The sequence below is a fragment of the Suncus etruscus genome, chromosome 6, assembly GCF_024139225.1.
Source record: "Suncus etruscus isolate mSunEtr1 chromosome 6, mSunEtr1.pri.cur, whole genome shotgun sequence".
NCBI classification, from domain to species: Eukaryota; Metazoa; Chordata; class Mammalia; order Eulipotyphla; family Soricidae; genus Suncus; species Suncus etruscus.
In genome coordinates this window covers 53,354,846-53,364,791 of record NC_064853.1, presented here as the reverse complement: position 1 = coordinate 53,364,791, position 9,946 = coordinate 53,354,846, and the positions used below count along the sequence as shown (strand labels likewise).

The following is a 9,946-nucleotide window of genomic DNA, read 5'->3' as shown; positions in this document are numbered from 1 at the left end:
GGAGGGAAGGGCCAATTTAGAGAAACTGAGCTGTAGCATAGGATGGGGAGAGAACTTCTGGGGCATCGTTAGGTTTAGAAATGGAGGATCTGACTTTCCACTTGACAAAAGGGCAAGGTAGGAATTCATAGGACAATGCCTGTGCCTTCTTGGCTGTTGAAACTAATGTTGTAGTTTCAAACTTGGCTGTGGCTCACATGGAGGTAGGTACTATATTTTTAGGTGTCCATCCTAAACAAGAGAAGGAATAGTTAGTGTGAACACCTGGTTAGATCAACAGACAGTGCCCTCTGGGGCTGAAGAGATAGCACAACATTAGGGCGTTTGCCTTGCACACAGCCAATCCAGGATGAATGGTAGTTCGAATCCTGGCATCCCATATGGTCCCCCATGCCTGCCAGGAGCGATGCCTGAGTGCAGAGCCAGGAGTAACCCCTGAACGCTGCTGGGTGTGATCCAAAAACCAAAAAAAAAAAAAAAACAAACCAACCAAAACAAAAATAGACAGTGCCCTCAGCAAGCTTACTTCAGGTCCTGTGTATGGAACCCACCGTTCTTAACTATCCTAGTGACCTCACGTTAGCTTTGAAGAGTCCAGTGTAACACGAGTCTATCGCACAAAAGCAAACATTGCATTGTTCAGCATATTGCTGAATTGGGTTCCTGCTGCCACAGGACACATCACTGTTTTAATTTGCTATACTTTTTAATTGGGTACAGCATTATTTCACTACTTACATTTCATTCCTATTCTCTAGCCTGCTCCCCAAATTTTAAATTAGGAAGTTGCTTACTTAAACCCAAATTAACTTTCTGGGTCAGGTTTTCGACATCTGCTGTCTAGCAAAGCTTCCTCTGGGTGTCCAGCACTTTCAGCTTGTCTCTTAGCTGTATGTTCAAGTCTGTCATTGAAACCAAATTTTCATATTGCAGATTCAGTTGTGTATGAAGTAATTTCCTTCACTAAGGAGTTTTTAGACAAAGAGGGAAGAAAGGGCACAGTCTTGTTTATCCCAACGTCACTACCCATTTTGGGCACATGAGGATTTTTTTTGAATCATCCCTGTTTGTGTCGAGTCAGATATTTCTATCCCCTCCCCAAGAGTTTCTGCATCAGGGATGTGAATTGGTGAGAAGAGTCTGGAGGAGAAGGAAAACTTGAATTTCTAAACAAGCACCTCATCCAGGTTATTGAAATGGCTGCAGAACAGACACAGGATGATGTTGAGTATTTTCTCTCATTTGTGGAAATGTGTGCAATTTTTCTTCTGTGCTACACTACATACAAATCTACAAATCATCAACTACAGATTAACCCTTTGTTAGCCCTGGGTGTAATGAGCAATTTCTTTGAGGCTTTCTCTTTCCGGGAAGTGGGAGGGAAAGGAGCAAGGTAGCGTCCTGCTCTCCATTTGTATTTTGGTCCCAAAATGTAAATACAATTTTCTATGTTACTTTTTTGTGGTAACTACCAAGATAAATATTTTAATTAGATAAGTTATATGAAAAGGAAGGAAAACTCCTTGTCTAAATAAAAAACAGACACACACAAAAGAAACTTCCCATATACTACTGTCTTTATTATTTGTGTCAGAGAATGGAAGTTGGTCTCAGAAAAATAACTAGTATCTGTTGAGGCAGAGATTTTTAATCTTTGGTATAGGTTGTAAAGTATGCTATATTGGGACCAGAGAGGAAGCTCAACAAACTGGAGTACACGCTTTGCACGTAAGAGGCCCAAGTTCGGATCTGAGTACTACCTGGGTCCCCGAGCACAGAGCTAGGAGTCAAGTAGCTCCTGCACACTAGTATGCACCAACTACCTTCCTCCCCATCGCCATCCTCAAAAATGCATTTCTTTGTGAAGGACAAAAGGACTGGCTAAGGAGAATAAGGCACCAGTAAGCAAAGGGAGTAAAACAGAAAAAGAGGCTCCAGCTCGGAGAAATGGTAATAGGTGTTTAACTTGCCTTACTTGTGGCCAACTCCCATTTGATTTCAGCACTATGTAAGGTTCCCTAAGAAGAACAACCAGCAATGGGGGGTTTCTCAGCTAACAGCTAGGAGAAATCACTGGATGCCGCCAGATATGGAGCGCCCCCCCCCTTCCAAAAAAAAAAAAGAAAGAATAGCCAGCAGTAACCTGAGCATAGCCAGGAGTACTCTCTGAGTAGCCTGGTATAGCTCGCTCCCTTCCTCCATTCAAAGTAAGACAAGTCCCTAAAGAGTATCAGGCATTCCCCTCATGTATTTGGAACCCTAGGTCTGACCTATCAGCCATGTTTTAGAACTAGAATCTGAGGCCCAGTGAACTTAAAACCCAAGCCTTCTAGTTAGTAATTGGCAAAGGATTTGCCTCCCAAATTGGCAGAACCCAGAATCTCTTAACTGCAGATGTGTGCTCTTTTGCTTCTCAGTGTCTTTTATTTTTTGGAAAGTAGAGGAGAAAGAAGGAACTCCCATGTGGACTAAGTTCTCAGCCTCTTCTTGAGGGTGTGAAGGACTTAGGTAGATCTAAGCCTTGTCTTGTCTTCCTAATGAAAACATAATAAACTCTAGAGACTGGGGCAATAGTACAGAGGATAGGGCGCTTGCTTTGTAGGTGGTCAACCTGTTATCCATCTGTGGCATCTCATATGCATGCCCCATTCCCCTGATCTATTCCCTCCCCTTCTCCAAGCCTGCCAAGAATAATTCCTGAAAACAGAACCAGGAGTAATTCCTGAGTAACACTGGGTGAGGCCCCAAAACAAAACAAAACCATAGGGCCCGGAGAGGTAGCACAGCGGCGTTTGCCTTGCAAACAGCCGATCCAGGACCAAAGGTGGTTGGTTCGAATCCCGGAGTCTCATATGGTCCCCCGTGCCTGCCAGGAGCTATTTCTGAGCAGACAGTCAGGAGTAACCCCTGAGTACCGCCAGGTGTGGCCCAAAAACCAAAACAAAACAAAAACAAAAACACAAAACCATAACAAGCTAATGGAAATGGTGCCAGCAAGGACTTCATAAGGACCTGTTGTATTGCTCTGACTGAACTTGATTTTTCAGTCTCAAAGCTATCATGGCCTTAGCATTTCTTTCTCTTCTGCAAAAGGATTTTTTGTTTGTTTGTTTTTGGGCCACACCCGGCAGTACTCAGGAGTTACTCCTGGCTCTACACTCAGAAATCACTCCTGGCAGGCTCAGGGGAACATATGGGATGTCAGGATTTGAACTACCATCCTTCTGCATGCAAGGCAAATGCCCAACCTCCATGCTATCTGGCCCTGTAGGATTTTTTTTGGGGAGGCCACACCCGTTGACGTTCAGGGGTTGCTCCTGGCCTGGGAGGCCATATGGGACGCCAGGTGATGGAACTGCAGTCCGTCCTAGGTTAGTGCGTGCAAGGCAGATGCCCTACTGCTTGTGCCACCGTTCCGGCCCCTGGAGAAGGATTTGGGGGGGGGGGGGAGTTGGGTCATACTAGGTTGCGCTCAGGGGTTGCTCCTGGCTCTATGCTTAGAAATCGTTCCAGGCTTGCTCGGGGACCATATGGGAATGGGATGCCGGGATTCAAACCACTGTCCTTCTGCATTCGAGGCAGATGCCTACCTCCATGCTATCTCTCTTGCCCCTGCAGAAGGATTTTTGCTGGATCTAATCTCCCCAACTGTGTGTTGGGTGTGTGTGGAATGGATGGACACCCAGCAATAATTTTTTTTTTTTTTGGAGAGGGCACCCAGATTCATCAATGTATAGAGGTTACTCCTGTGGTACATAGAAATGAACAAGAGCCAGCCACATAGGAAGATCCTTAACCCTTGTACTACCTCACCCAGTTTTCTCCCCATACTGGATCTAATTCTCACTGTTAGACATTGAAATTAATTAATATAATGTGATACTTAGTGAGTGACTTCATGTGAAGTTTGTAAGTTAGTCTATTTCCCTTATTAACATTTGCTGACCAGGATCAGTATTAGACCCCAGGATACAAAAAACACATGATCAAATCTGGGGCTTAGGTACCTGACCTTATTGGTTCTGACCTATGTGTCTCATGTAAGTTGTCTCAATTATAATGATTGATTATAATAGATGCTATAATGTAGGCAGGGATGGCCCATTTTTAAAGAACTACTGGAGAAATAGTGTAGTAGTCAGACACTTTCCTTACATTCAGCCAGCCAGGTTCAATAACGGGCACCACATAAGGTTCTACCAAGCCCTGCCAGCTAAAAGCAGCACAGTGAAATAAAGAATGTGCCAAAGGGGGGCTGGAGTGGTGGCACAGGCAGTAGGGCGTTTGTCTTGCAAGCAGCCGACCCAGGACCAATGGTGATTAGAGACTCCTGGCATCCCGTATGGTTGCCCCATGCCTGCCAGGAGCAATTTCTGAGCAGAACCAGGAGTTACCCCTGAGCACCGCTGGCCAGGTGTGGCCCCCCCAAAAAAAAACTCATTTCTTTCAGGCATCATACAACATCATACAACAAAGGTGTACTTGACCAGGGGTAAACATTCTTCCCAAATCAAACCAAAGAGAGGTCGGAGAGATAGCACAGTGGTAGGGCATTTGCTTTGCAAGCAGCCAACCCAGGACCGACATTGGTTTGAATCCTGGCATCCCATATGATCCCCCGTGCCTGCCAGGAGTAACCCCTGAGTGCCACTGGGTGTGGACTCCCCCACCCCCCACCCCACCCCCAATCAGACCAAACAGCCCTAGAAGGGCTGGCTACTTTCAAGACCAGCCCCATAGCAAGCACAATTCTCCGGTCAGCCAGATGGGGGCGCTGAAGTGTCTTGCTCTTAGCACGACAGTGTTAAATTTTTCTCAAAACATCTTTTGGGGGGCCGGAGAGATAGCACAGCGGCGTTTGCCTTGTAAGCAGCTGACCCCAGGACCTAAGGTGGTTGGTTTGAATCCCAGCGTCCCATATAGTTCCCCCACCCCCCCACCCCGTGCCTGCCAGGAGCTATTTCTGAGCAGATAGCCAGGAATAACCCCTGAGCACCGCCGGATGTGGCCCAAAAACCTTAAAAAAATCTTTTGGTTTGTTTGGATTTTTTTGGACAATCTTCTGGAGTTACAGACATACTCTTGGGGTTACTCTGCGCTTAGGAATCACACCTGGCAAGTTTCTTGAAACATTCTTGTCATGTATTTTTTTTCCTGTGAAATATTTCCAAACACTTTTTTTTGTTGTTGTTCCAAACACTTTCTATGCATGTCTCATAGTATCCTTCTGATAAAACTCTAAAAATGGATGGTATTGGACTAGTTGGATCTGTACCTTACATATGTGAGGTCCTAAGTCCATCGGATTAATTCCTCTTTACTCCTACCCCAACACAGTTGTTACCAACCCCTATTCCAGATTTCTATACAAAGATACAGGCATAGATAAATTGGTATATATAGTTAGATACAACCTCCTTGTTTCCTTACCTGTACATAGTGCCCTCATATTTTGAATATGGTTGAACTATGAAACTTACAGTTCAATACATAGTTGACAGTATTCAATTTCTAAGGCCAAGTCATAAGAAAGAGAGTGCCCCTGTCTTGCTCTCTCCTGGATAATTTTCTCTGGTAAAAGTTACCTAGCCACCACATAGTAAAGAGATTCAAGTCGACCTATGGAAAGATCCATATGACAAGAACTAATGTCTGCCACAGCCAGAACCAACTTGCCAGTGAGGTAAGGGATCCATCTTGGAAGAGAATCTTGTAGTCCCATTCCAACCTTCTGAAGATTTTAGGTTCAGGAGAAACCTAGAACTACCCAGCTAATGTAGCCCCAGATTTGATTCAGAAACTGAGTTTATGTTAGATTGTCTTAAGTCAGGGATCCTCAAACTTTTTAAATAGGGGGCTAATTCACTGTCACTCTGACCACTGGAGAACCAGACTATAGTGTTAAAAATAAACTGAATAAATTCCTATGCACACTGCACATATTTTATTTTGAAGTAAATAAAAAAGGGAACAAATACAATATTTAAAGTGAAAAACAAGTAAAGTTAAATCAACAAACTTACCAGTATCTCAGTAGTGGAAACTATGGGCCTTGTTTTTGGCAGGCCGTAGTTTGAGGACCCCTGTCCAAGACTGAGAGGAGTCCAGAGACAGAGAAGGACGGGAGTCAGAGAGTGTGACACACATCCCCCACATGCACATTGCGGGCCTGGGTTGAGTTGGCTGCTAAGCAGGAGAGGCAGCTTCGGCAAAAAAACACCCAGCAGACTGGATAAAAATCCTTGGTGGAATGCAGGTGGCCCACGGGCTGTAGTTTAGGGACCATATCTTAATTCATTACATTTGGAACTAATAAAGAGCAGAAGGAGCAGGAGTAGTCACAGTACTTTGCCATTTTTTTTTTTATTCAAGTGAAGTCTGGGCTGGAGAGATGGAGAGATAGCAAAGTGATTAGGGTGCTTGTCTTGCATGTGGCCAACCTAGGTTCAATCCCCATATGGTTCCCTGAGCATTTTCAGGAGTGATTCTTCAGTACAGAGTTAGAAGTAACTTCTGAACATTGCAGGATGTACCCCTCCAATAAGACCCCAAAATCAAACAAACAAAAAAAGAAGGGAAATAGCACACTTCAGTTTGGATTTGAAAATGGATTAGGAAATTGCTTTTGGCTAAAGGGACTATTTTTTTTTTTTTTTTTTAGCAAAAGTGCTTTGTGGAAGTGCCTGAGTGACAGCACAGCAGATAAGGGATTTGCTTTCCACAAACCTGAGTTTGATCTCTGGTATCCCAGATGGTCTCCCAAGTACCACCAGGAGTAATTAATTCCTGACTGCAGAGCCAGGAGTAACCTCTGAGCACAACTGGGTGTGGCCCCCAAATAAAAAAAAAATGCTTTGTAGATTTAGCCAGAGATGTGGCCCATGTTTTACATTTGTGAGACCTGGGTTTGATCCTTGGCACGTAAAATATACCAAAAATTAAAAGAAAGTCCATGGAGATGCCTCAAAGGACTAGTTTGCATATATAGCTTGTATAGAGCGCCTACTTCAATCTTCAGCACACATGGTCTTGAACACTTCTAGGTGTAGCCCTGGTGACTCACAGCTCTAGCAAGGTCCCCCAAACCAAACCAGAAATAAAATAATTAGGTCTTCCCTCTTTTGCTCCTGGAGTTTTACAGCTACCACTATGTGATTAAGCTCAGGTCACATGTCTGAGATATGTGTTCTGTCACCTCGGCTGACCCACCAACCATACAGGTGAGTATGGAGACTGTGCCAAACACCAGCCCAGACAACTGGTCAAGAACAGAAGCGACCAGCATGTAGAATCATGAAGAATAACGAAGGCCTGACCTTATTTTTTTAAAGGGCCCACTCTACTCTGGGAGCCCCCCAAAAGCACTTAGTTGGGTGGGGACACATGATCTACCTCAGGGCTGTGCACAAACAAGCCAAGGCATGTGTACTAGCTATTAAACTATATACCCAGCACCAGGACTTTTCAGTTTGGGGGTGATTTATTATACAGCAAAACAACTGCTTGATACAACATACTCACTTAATATGCACCAGGTGTTCCAGAAAATTAGGACGCGTTCAAAGCTTGCATTCATGAGCTTCCTAGCCTCATCTGATCTTGGGCAAATTCATTTGCTTCTTTTGGCCTCTGTTTTCATCATCTTCAAATAGAGAAAATGTGAAAAGCAACTGGGATGACCTACAGAATGCATTTATCACAATGATGACTGATAAAAATCACAGGAGAGAAGCCAAAAATGAGACATAGGTTTCTTGGCCAAGACTTAAGTCAAAGACCAGAGATAGTCTAGCGGTTAAGGCTCTTGTGGCCATCCCTGTTAGTGCAAATCACCACCAGGGGTCTCTCCTGAGAACGGTATAGAGCTCCATTAACCGCACCATCACCACTTCCTTCTACTCCCATCGCCACCCAAAAACAAATACAAAAAAAAAAAAAGTTCTAGAGTGGGACAGTCTTCCCAAAACAAGACTACTGGGTGTACCATTCAATTAAGCAAACAATTACTAAGCATTTTACCACCTGCTAAATTACTGGGATTGAAAGAAATTCATTATATTGAGCTATTTTGAATCAGAACCACAATACACGTATGCATTTAATGAAGAATTGAAGAGATGATACAAAGGACTGGAGAGCATTCCAGAGCCTCTGCTTCAATTCCTGCCACCTCCTCTCCCCCATCCCCAAACCACATGGTGTATGAACCCCAAAGAAAATAATTGATCTAGCTAAGACAACTCAATGTACTGAGTGCATATGCTTTGCATGCAGGATATGTGTCCAAATCCTACATTGCATGAACCCCCAAACTGCCAGAAATGACCACCATGAGTGATGATGCCCCAGTAACAAGAATTGATCAAGGGCTGGAGTGATATTAAGGCTCTTGTACTGCACATAATTGGCACAGATTCTATCCTCCATCTCCCTACATATGGTTCTTTGAGATCTGCCAAGAGTGGTCCCAGAGCACAAAACCAGGAGTATACGAACACTGCTGGGTGTGTCTCAAATGTTTAAAAAAAATTGATCTAGAACATTGAAATATTAACAAATGAAACTTTTTAAAAATATGGAACGCTTCACGAATTTGCGTGTCATCCTTGCACAGGGGCCATGCTAATCTTCTCTGTATCGTTCCAATTTTAGTATATGTTCTGCCGAAGCGAGCACAACAAATGAAACTTGACCAATTAAATAGTATATGTATTTTACCCAATCTTGTCTAGAGACCAAAACTATGGCTTTTCTTTTTTTCCTTCCCCAGTAAGAAAGAATGCATTCTACCCTGAAAATAAAATCAACTCTCAATGGTAACTTTCTGGTTTTTTGACCTTATCCTACAACATAAAAATAATTTTACATTATACTTGAGTATAATGTAAAACCCAAAGTGAAGTAAAAGTTCCACAAATTCAGTCTTAAATGTTGTGTATTTTAAATTATTCTGTTTTGGAGCTGGAGACAATTCTATAATTGAATTTTAAAATCTATTAGTAGAGATCAGTGATATAGCACAGTGAGGAAGGTGGTCACCTTGCATGCTGCTGACCCGGGTTCAATCTCGACACCCTGTACAGCCAGTCCCCAGAGCCCCAACAGAAGAGATCCCTGAGCACAGATCCAGAAATAAGCCCTGAGAACCCCTCCTTCAAAAAAGAAAAAATAAAAACCATAAATATATTGACAAGAAAGATAACTCAAAGGGCTGAAGTGCATTCTGGCATGCAGAGCTTGTAGACCCACGCACCATACCACACAGCCTCCTGAATAGCACTAGTGGCCCCTAACACCACTGGAGAGCCCCCAAGAAACGTTAGAAACGTTAACAGGGAATGTAGTTCAGTAGTAGAATGTGTGCCTTGCATGTATGAGATACTGTGTTTGATTCCCTGTACTGCCCAAAAAAAAAAAAAAAACCAACAGCATTTTTGCTCTCTAGATGGATTTCTTCCCTCTAGAAAAACTTGTATCTGCACACTCTTTTCCTTCCTCTTTTTTTTTGGTTGAGGGAGTTGGGCCATACCCAGCAGCTCTCCTGCGTTGACTCATGGCTCAGCGCACCGAAATCGCTTCTGGCGGGCTCGGGGACCATATAATGCGGGGGATCAAATCGTTCGTCCTGGGCATGCAAGGCAAACACGCTACCGCTGAGCTATCGCTCCTGTCCCCTCCCTCCCTTCCCTTCTCTCTTTTCTTTCCTCTTTCTCGGGGTGCACACACAGCGGTGCTTAGGGCTTCCTCCAGGTTCTGCACTCAGGAATTACTCTTGTCGGTCCAGATAGGATGCTGGGGATCAAAGGCTTGGCCGGGTCCGAGGCCAAGAAGAACGTGCAGGAAGAAAATACAAACATCTCAGGGTGGGAGGAGGTCTTTCTCAGAGTGTCACACCGTCAGCAGCAGACCTAGAACTAGTCTCCAAAAATGCTTTGCTCCGGCCCTC

The 9,946-nt window shown here is 44.0% G+C and overlaps 1 long non-coding RNA gene and 1 other non-coding gene across 2 annotated transcripts; both read right to left on the bottom strand.

Annotated features, from left to right (window-relative positions):
• Positions 1-1,092: 1,092 nt before the first annotated feature.
• On the bottom strand, positions 1,093-7,612 carry LOC126011448 (uncharacterized). Its single transcript, XR_007496760.1, has 2 exons — positions 7,522-7,612; positions 1,093-1,200 (listed from the first exon to the last, which is right to left on the bottom strand). It is a non-coding gene; the product is annotated as an uncharacterized LOC126011448 (long non-coding RNA).
• Positions 7,613-8,569: 957 nt separating this feature from the next.
• LOC126012908 (U6 spliceosomal RNA) lies at positions 8,570-8,676 on the bottom strand. Its single transcript, XR_007497252.1, has one exon. It is a non-coding gene; the product is annotated as a U6 spliceosomal RNA (small nuclear RNA).
• Between the last annotated feature and the right edge of the window lie 1,270 nt (positions 8,677-9,946).